The following is an 8,944-nucleotide window of genomic DNA, read 5'->3' on the forward strand; positions in this document are numbered from 1 at the left end:
GTGAAGCAGTGGAGACCGTAATGGATCGAGGGAAGAGCAGCCTCCAAAGGCGTGAGAAAACGAGACAGTAAAATCGTGATTAAAAGGAAGCAAGAACCGAGCTTGTCAGTGGGACGAATAAGGGATCGTTTTTGCTCGAGTAAAACAAACATATTATTTCTTGATATCGTCATTCTTAGAGTCAGAGATGAAATTTTGCTGGTTTTCTTGTCGAACGAATGTATTTTCGTGCGTCGGATATTCAAGGAAGTTGAGGCTGTACAGTCATTTTTTTTACCCAAAAGTTATGACCTGTACCTTTCAAAAGTTAGGCCAGTTTACAGATTGACAATGTTGTGAAGAAGAGTTGGGGAAAAGAAGACGAAAAACTAGTGAAAGCTCGGTCGAAAACACGGACGGTGACGATCCTAGCCTGAAAAAACTGCACGGGAAACAGATTATTATTAATATAATCTCAGCAAATTTCCTAATAAATCTGAAAAAATTGACATTATTCGGCAGGCCTTGCTCACGTTGCCCAAAAAATTTCATATTTTTAGCATCATTTTTAACGGAGATATCACTGAATGTGTCTTGACTTTCATAAGGTTACATGCTATTTGGGCCAAATTGTTATTGATTTTTCTCAGCAACGACGCTCCTAAACCGTCTGAAAATTTAACTGTTTTTTTTTTACACTTCACTTTATAAGATGCAATCGGTTTAATAAAAGCGATGACATCATTTTCATTCTACTAATGCCTCAATTTCCTTAACTCCTGCTTTTCTTTATTATTTTTTTTTGCACGAACATTGTCGGTTAGAATCAAAGTTATTGATAGTTTTTATTTCGTTGAAAAGTTAAAGAGGTGAAAAATCACTACGTGCTTTTTACGTGGACGTTTTTTTGCAGTTTTATTGGAAGGAATAGAAAATAAAAAAGCATAGTTCATTCCCTAGACGCTGGGAAACGGACCTTTTCAGTAGTTTTGGCTCGTTCGTGCACAGACACGTGCAGTTTTACTCGAAGCTTTTTCCTTGTAGCTTTTTTTCATTTCTCGTTTCGCGGCTTTTTCCTTCTTTCTTCGCATGTCCGCGCTACGATTACGTGACGTTCTGACACGAGTCGACTTTTAATTTTAATCATCGACCAGGGTATTAAGAAACTTTTAGCCCCAAGACGATCGAGGCTCACCAAGGCGCAGGGGGTTGCTGCAAAGATTTCAATTAAGAATTTACTCTTCCTCGCTTCTCTCTTTTATGCCCGCTTCAGGACCCGCACACACTCGATTTTCTTGACGCAATATAACTTCTCATCCTCCTTGTAGCTGCGGGAAGGTGCAGAAAAGAAATTCAAACTGTTTTATATTTCGAATCAAATAAAAGTGCTCAAATTTTGTTGGAAATACAAGAAAATCGAAATAAAAATTGATTTCTTTTCAAATTAAATTGACACCAATAAAAAAAAAAAAAAAAAAAAAAAAACAACGAAAGATTCAACATTTTCTGTGTTTTCGTTTTGAATTTGTAGATTCGAATGAATTCGACGATTTTTCATCGAAAGAAAAACATATGTTCTCATCCAGCAATTTCTAATTTTATCCACGAATTTTTAGAGCAGCATAATTTTGATTTGTCTCGGAGACATTAAGTAAAAACTTTTCCACCATTCTCACATGGTACAGGCTTAGTTTTTTTTTCTTTAAAATTTGATGAGCTCAAGTCGTCAGTTTCATTGATGCTGGAACACGAGCTTTTGCGTTGTACTTCTCAAACTTTTGAGCCACAGCGTGTGACATACGAAAGTCTCGTCGGAGAGTGGTGAGGCGGACGCGCATCAATGAGAGGTATTCTATTTCGAGGTCGTCGACGTCCTAGTCACTCTACGTCTGTTCTATTTCATGACGAGGTTTCATCGGAATGCATACACGTGCCTAAAAATCTGGATGTTCAAAGGGAGGGTGAGCAACGCAAGAATTTTCAGAAATAGAGTGTCAAAATCAAAATATAAAAAAGCATCCTCAATCATTTCACATCAAGGGTACGAAAACAAAAGTCTTTTCTCAAAAAAACTTTTCTCGGATCTTCATTTTTCACTGTTCTCTGCTAACAAAACGTTACAGAATTGTGTCATTTCATCATCGGGGAAGTGTGCCATGTTTGAAAAAAATAAATACCAAATTTAGATTAACAATATTGGAAAAAAACAAAAGAAAATTGAAATGAGTTTGTTTTAGTAAGTTTTCTGTTCTTGTTGATTTTTAGTGTGTTTTCTTATCCACAAGAGAAGAACAACTATTTATATCGGCTGTAACGAATCAAGAAAATAAAATAACAGTTGTTTCATCTTGAAGTTTCGAAGTTATACTTGATTAAATGTTATCAAGATCAGTAATTTGTCATCAGGATCGATTGTCAGAACTATTTAATTCCTCTTTAACAAACCCAGGTAACCTTGTTTACATGGTTACATATTTGTATAGCTATAGATATGAACATATTCTGGCACGATGATTGTACGTCGAGCTTTGAGGAGAGTTTGCTTCGCTCGTCAGACATTTCATTGAAATTCAACTGAGTCAACTGAATCTTTTCGTCCAAAGGCCTGTGTGAGGATTTGTTCGCTAATGGACTGGCTTATTCCGAGTTCTGTTGCATCTGAGACTAGTGCATTTCTTTCGTTACTCAAGTTGTAACAATTTTATTTTTGTAAAAGATCGAAAAAAATCCACTAAAAAAAAGACAATGACCATCAAGAGCTTTAAAATAGAATAAAAAATAGTTTAAAATGGATAAAAATTCGGTGGAAAGAATGGAGATTGACGGAAATACTTTTCTATTTGTATACTCTGCGCGCACGACTCATTGCAATCCCATTTATTTCGAGATCATTCGCTGAAAATATAATTCAAAATTGCAATAGAATGGTCAAGACTATATGCTGTAACGTTGTGGAATACAACGTTACGAGAACGATTCGAAGTGTGGTAGGCGGTCTGGATAGCTCAGTTGGGAGAGCACTCGACCGGCAATCGAGAGGTCCCGGGTTCGAACCCCGGTTCAGTCCCTGCCGCATTTTTTCGGATCGTTCCTCCTATCCCGATTTTTCCACCATCACAACCCATGTAGGAAACGCCAAGCTTGACAATAGGGCCAATGCTTGGCCCACGCATGGCTTGTCGAGTATATTTTGCCAAGCTTGGCCCCGTCCTTGGGCGTTTATTGGCTGCCGTATAAAAAAAAAGAATATTTTTGCCAATATGCAACCGACAGTCGGCCCTTGAATGGTAGCCAATGATCGGCCGAACGAACTTTATCAGTCTTGGGCCATTATCGGCTGATGACCGAAAACCTTGAATATTTTTTACTATATATTTCCCGGTAAAAATGCAATACTTGGCACATGAATGGTAACCAATCATTGGCCAAGCGAATTTTACCAGTTTTGGACCATTTTTGGGCCGATGACTGTATACTATTGTATTACTAAATTTGTCAATAGAAGTGCAATATCAGAGGGCCCATTTCGCACCAATGAGTTTTAATGAATTTCTCCCAGTGATGAAAGTTTGGATTATATTTCTTTCTTTGTACAAAAATTTAGATCAAATTTCTTTTCCGGCAACAACTTTGATGAACTTCCTTTTCAAGCGATGAGAGTTCTGGTTAAATTTGCTTGCCGCAACAATATTTATAAACATTTGTCTTGCAGCGGTGAAAGTTATATGTTTTAATTTTTTGTGTAGCAGGAAAATTTTGGAAACATTTTCTCTACAACCAAAATTTGGAAACTTTCTTGCTACTCAAAAATTTAGGCATAACTTTCTCCGCTATGAGATAAAAATTTTTATGATTATATAAAATATTGAAATTTCATCAAAATTTTCATCGCTGAAAGAATATGTTTTCAAAACTTTCCTGCGTTACACCAAAAATGAAACCATAACTTTCATCGCTGCAAGTAAGAAATTTTCATGAATACTGTTGCGGTAAACAAATTTGACCAACACAGTCATCACTTAGAAATAGTGTTCATCAAAATTGTTGCCGGAAAAGAAATTTGATCTAGATATTTTTACAAAAAATATGATCCAAGCTTTTATCACTGAGAGAAATTCATTAAAACTCATTGATGTAAAGAAATTTATCAAAACTTCCATTGCTATATCAATAAATTTAGTGTAAGATAGATTTTTTATTCTATTGTAAATCGTCAAAATTTAGTATTACAATTTTTTATGTAACAAAACTCAAAGTAGGTCACTCAAACAATTCGAAATCACCATATACATTACTCGAAACATCCTTTGCAACATATCAAGAATTTTATGACACAGTTGGTACAATGACGAATTGGTCTAGTAGGTAGCGTGCGTCCGTTAAGTTAGAGCGTGTTAGGTAGGTAGGTAGATCGAATCCCACATGTGTACACATTTTTCTTCGATATAATTGATTTCAGAATCTCGGAACGGTAAGGGTCTGAGATCACAAACATTAGAAAATCCAATACACAGTGAAAAAAAAATAAATTTTGTCATGTTTTTCGTTGTCTTGCAAAAGTGTTTAATCGAAAGCTCCCAGTTTATTGCCATTGATGCGCCATTATAATGTATCAGCAATTGGCTGACGATCTTGGGCCAAGAACGGCAATCGGTAACGGGCCGAAGTTATCATCCGTGCTTGAGCCATCATCCCGCCAGTCTTGGCTGCCATTACCGCGCCAAGATCGGAGTGGTGGCTGCCGGTACTGGGCCGATCTTGGGCCCTTTGTAAAACCCTACATGGGAATGCCCATATATAAAAAAAATACAGAGGAATTTACGTTCGCAAATTCAAAATAATATGCTCGCTCACTCACTCATGAACAGCAGTAAAACGGAATTCGGTGACGCGACAGAAGACACCGGTCCCACGGCGCAATCGATTCTTGAAAAATGATGTTGGTTAACTTATCTCGTGTGTTAATCCCTCGCCGGCTCTATCGCTCCGGGAACCTTGGAAAAGCAGTTGCACGTCGTTGAAATATATATTTCGGATTTCGTTCTTGAATCACGGTGGAAATTGGGGCGGCGAAGCTCAATAAACCCAGATTAATGCGAGAAGGTGATGATTCGATGGTCGCTCAGTGCGTTGTTTTCGCTTCGAGGATCCCGGAGCAAGAAAGCGAATTTTTCGAAATGTGCGAGCTCCCGAAAATTCCAAGCTCGTGAGCAGGGAAAAAGACACGCCCGAATCGAAATCGCTCGATCACCGGATCGATGTAGCGAAACTCGCGGGAAATACAAAATGAGAAATTGATCTCACAAAAGTAGTCTGCTGGATAATTTGTGCTCATAAATCTCTATCGAGACTTTTTTTCATTTACGAGCCGGCTACTTCAAGTGACAAAAATCGAGTTGAAAATTCGATACGAAATAATGGGAAAATTGGCTTACACGAGCCTCTCAAGAGGCTATATTCGCTCGTGTAAACACTCGATAATTCAACACTCCCAACGAATCTTTCATTGAATTCTTATTCTACTCGCGATTAAGATTTTTGTTAATTCCGTTTATTTTACCGAGCCAGATGAAAGAGAACTCTCCGACGGTTCCAAGAGTGAAGGTTTTCAACCGTAAGAAAAATAAATAAACGGATAATCGAGAGATTCAATCGCGAATAATACTAATACAAGGGAACACGATGGGAGAGATATTCGTCAAATCGCGCGCGGTCGAGCACCCGGAAATATGCTTTAGGGTGGGTTTTGGTGTCGATTGGATTCAACCAATCGTCGAAAACACACGCCCGATTGGTTGCCGCACTGTAAATGGGCTGTTGGGTCCATCCACACCTGAATCCACTCTCGCTCTGATTTCATGACTATCTTTAATATATACGTACGTATTTGCCTCTGTGTCTGCGAGCACACGAGCGTCATCTATACAACGGTGTAATCAAGAGAAAGGGTATCGTCGGTTCTCCGGCTTGAGGACGCGTGGCTCGTTACCTATACGTGTAAAACTGGTCACCGTTTGACTAATTAGAGAATGATCCAATAAAGGGGTGTGGGAGAGATGAGAAGAGCGGGCGAAACGATTAAATCGTCCGTGGTGGATTAGACAGGGCCTTTGTTTCCACATCGCAAATTATAAGGTTGCCGCACATTGGTGTTCGTTGACCTAGATCATTATGTTATATATATATCTGTATATATAGGCGTTTATAGACAGTTGTACATCTACGAGAATGGTCGATATTCACAGAGGCGTATAACGTTGCTTTGTTCCCATCCCGAGACCGGGATTTACGCCCTTTTTTCCCCCTACGTCGTATGGAAATTGACGTCCGCACGTACGTATTGGTGCGGGCCAGTCGGGTGACACGAGAATAGCGCGATGGCGTCCGGCAACCGCGGATCAACCACCACCGAAATTAACGACGATTGGACCGATTGAAACTGGCCCTCGTAGCGGGACGCTGGCTCGGTCTCTCGCTTCGGTTCTCCCATTCCGCGTCGAGAAATCTCGCGACCGCGCTCCAATCGATCGATCAATTTCTTTTGTACAAAGTTGTTACCGCGCCCATCCACAGACATATCTCAGCGCTTTCGGTATTTCTTTTTACATAAAAATAGTTTTTTTAAATGAGAACAAATATCGATACTCGTTATATTCGCTTAACTTGCCATCCATTTTTATATCTTTTCTCATTATTTCTTCGTTGCGACACTTTTGTATGCACTTCTTGCACGACTTTCATTCACTATATTATCTCATTCTATAGGGTACATTAGATGCCGCCTCGTTTCTATCATTCTTTGTATTGAGAGCCTCAAAGAGAAGGAAAAAGAGAGCGGCAGAGCAGGGACGAGCTGCCGAGGGAAGAGAGTTACCGGACCAGAGTTTGGCCCTCGAGGCGGACGAAGTTTGCTGGCTTGAGAGAGCTGCTGGGTCCTCTCGGAACTTTGAAAATTTGTTAAATTGCCAATTTACCTTAGAAACGAGAGCGGCACCGGGAGAAGGAAGGGCCTTGTATCTGTGAAGCGTCTCGCGACTTTACTCAACGATACACCGCACTGCTCCCTAGTATCCCTACCGAATCTTCATCTTTTTATATATATAGATTTTTCACTCGTTATCGAGTTGGGCGAGTTCGAGTCGAGTTACAGCGATTTTAATGAAGCCATTCGAAATGGCACGGAATAGCGAATTTTTTATTTTTCTTTAAATTTTTATGGAGATTTTCGTTCCCGGAGCAATGAAATTTGTCTCGTGCTCTGCTACGGAAACCTCGCGCGTGGACGACGAATAAAAATAGCTTCAATTTAGGATGACGCAAAGAATTCTCTTGCGACAGCGCACACGGGATTTTGGAAAAATGAAAAATCCCCAAATTTCAAAACATCTAGAAATAGTTGGGAACCAGTCACGTCACGGTTATCCCACGCCTCGATTCTTGTTGGGAAATCAAAGTTTTTTTCATCTTTTTATTTCTTTCTTTCATTTTTCCCCCTTTTCCCTAGTTATTTCTGCTTATTATCCATCTGTCCTTTGTTCCCTCACATTATCGGTGGATCGTCTCGGACTTTTTTAATCTTCATTTCCATCCAATTACGGTGCCCGAGGAATTAATTACTGAATCCGGAGTCTTTCCCTGCGCCGAGGCAAAGTAAAGAGAGAGAGAGAGAGAGAGAGAGAGAGAGAGAGAGAAAGAGAAAAGGGAGACGAGTGCCAGTTACGCCTCGGGTTTTGCCTGAGGGTTTTCGCGAAAAGTTTTAACCCGGACGTCACAGCGTTGCTCCGGTCTTTACTCATTTCCTCGATATTATTCCTTTTTTCACGAGCATCACTTATATGTGAGCATTTTAATATGAAAATATGTAACGTGAAATTTTGTTCACCTCTGATTTCGTAATCGCGGAAAGTCCGCGAGTCCCCAATTACCATTGCAGCTCCTAGAGAAAAACTGTTTTTTTTTTGTTTCCATCAAACCTTGTTTTCCACTCCATTAGACTCCGACGAATTTTTCTATTTTCAAAATAACGCTTCCATTTCGCGATTTTAAACCTTCCTATACCGCGAGAGTGTGCCAAAAGTCACTGTTGCTGAAAAACATCAAGAAATATAGATCCGAAAAAATCGTTGCGTTATAAACGCCGATGAAACGTTCCGCAAGTAATAGATTCGACTGTCACAGGATTTGGAGAAAACAGCAGCAATGATGTAGCTCTTTAAATGACCCGCATAGCCCTCATGGGACGAGAGTAAAAGCGGCGGGGGAGAAAGGTCGCCATCTGTTCTGGATGTTTATTTTTGTGTCGCTGTTTCAGCTTAACCGAGGAAAGAGAAGGAAAGGGGACGGAACGAGACGGGAAAATGTGCGCGCGCGTACGCGTATGTGTGCGAGTGTGTGAGAGAGAGAGAGAAAGAGGAAGAGTTAGCCAAGTGAAGTAGCGAATAAATAATTATTCGAGAGCTTCCAACCCTGTCAGCGTTGCTCGAGTGTAGGTGGAGTTTCGTCTACCGCAGAGTTACCGTTGCAGCAGCCCCCTGCACACTTTTTCACTCTTTCGTCTGTCCCCATCGAAAAATATCCCTCCCTTACCGTTTCTCTCTTTCACTCTCACACTTGTATACACTGATACGTAAATACACAGTTACAAATGCACATACTATTTCTCACGTTCACCAGAAGAGCTGGGAGTTTACCTCCCACCCCGTTTGGCTGCATCAGCCTCCATTTTACTCTTCGTCGTTGCTCCCGGTCATTTGTTTCCGGGCTTTATTTATTTTTCCTTATTCCTTTGCTCGGGCAAAACATGGCTTTGCTGCCGCCACCGCCGCCGCCGCCGCCGCCGCCGCCACCACCGCCTCGTCCCAAACAGTCGAGCAATTACGCGGTTTTCATTTCCATAGCAATTTACTACGTTTATTTATTATTATTCTTCTTTTTCCCCCCTTTTTCGTTACAATTTTTTTTTCTC

General features: G+C 40.3%; 1 non-coding gene across 1 annotated transcript; it reads left to right on the top strand.

The window, feature by feature from the left end:
* Nucleotides 1-2,973: 2,973 nt before the first annotated feature.
* On the top strand, nt 2,974-3,046 carry TRNAA-GGC (transfer RNA alanine (anticodon GGC)). The gene has a single exon. It is a non-coding gene; the product is annotated as a tRNA-Ala (tRNA).
* Nucleotides 3,047-8,944: the final 5,898 nt, after the last annotated feature.

The sequence above is a fragment of the Venturia canescens genome, chromosome 6 (genome assembly GCF_019457755.1).
Source record: "Venturia canescens isolate UGA chromosome 6, ASM1945775v1, whole genome shotgun sequence".
Lineage (NCBI taxonomy): Eukaryota > Metazoa > Arthropoda > Insecta > Hymenoptera > Ichneumonidae > Venturia > Venturia canescens.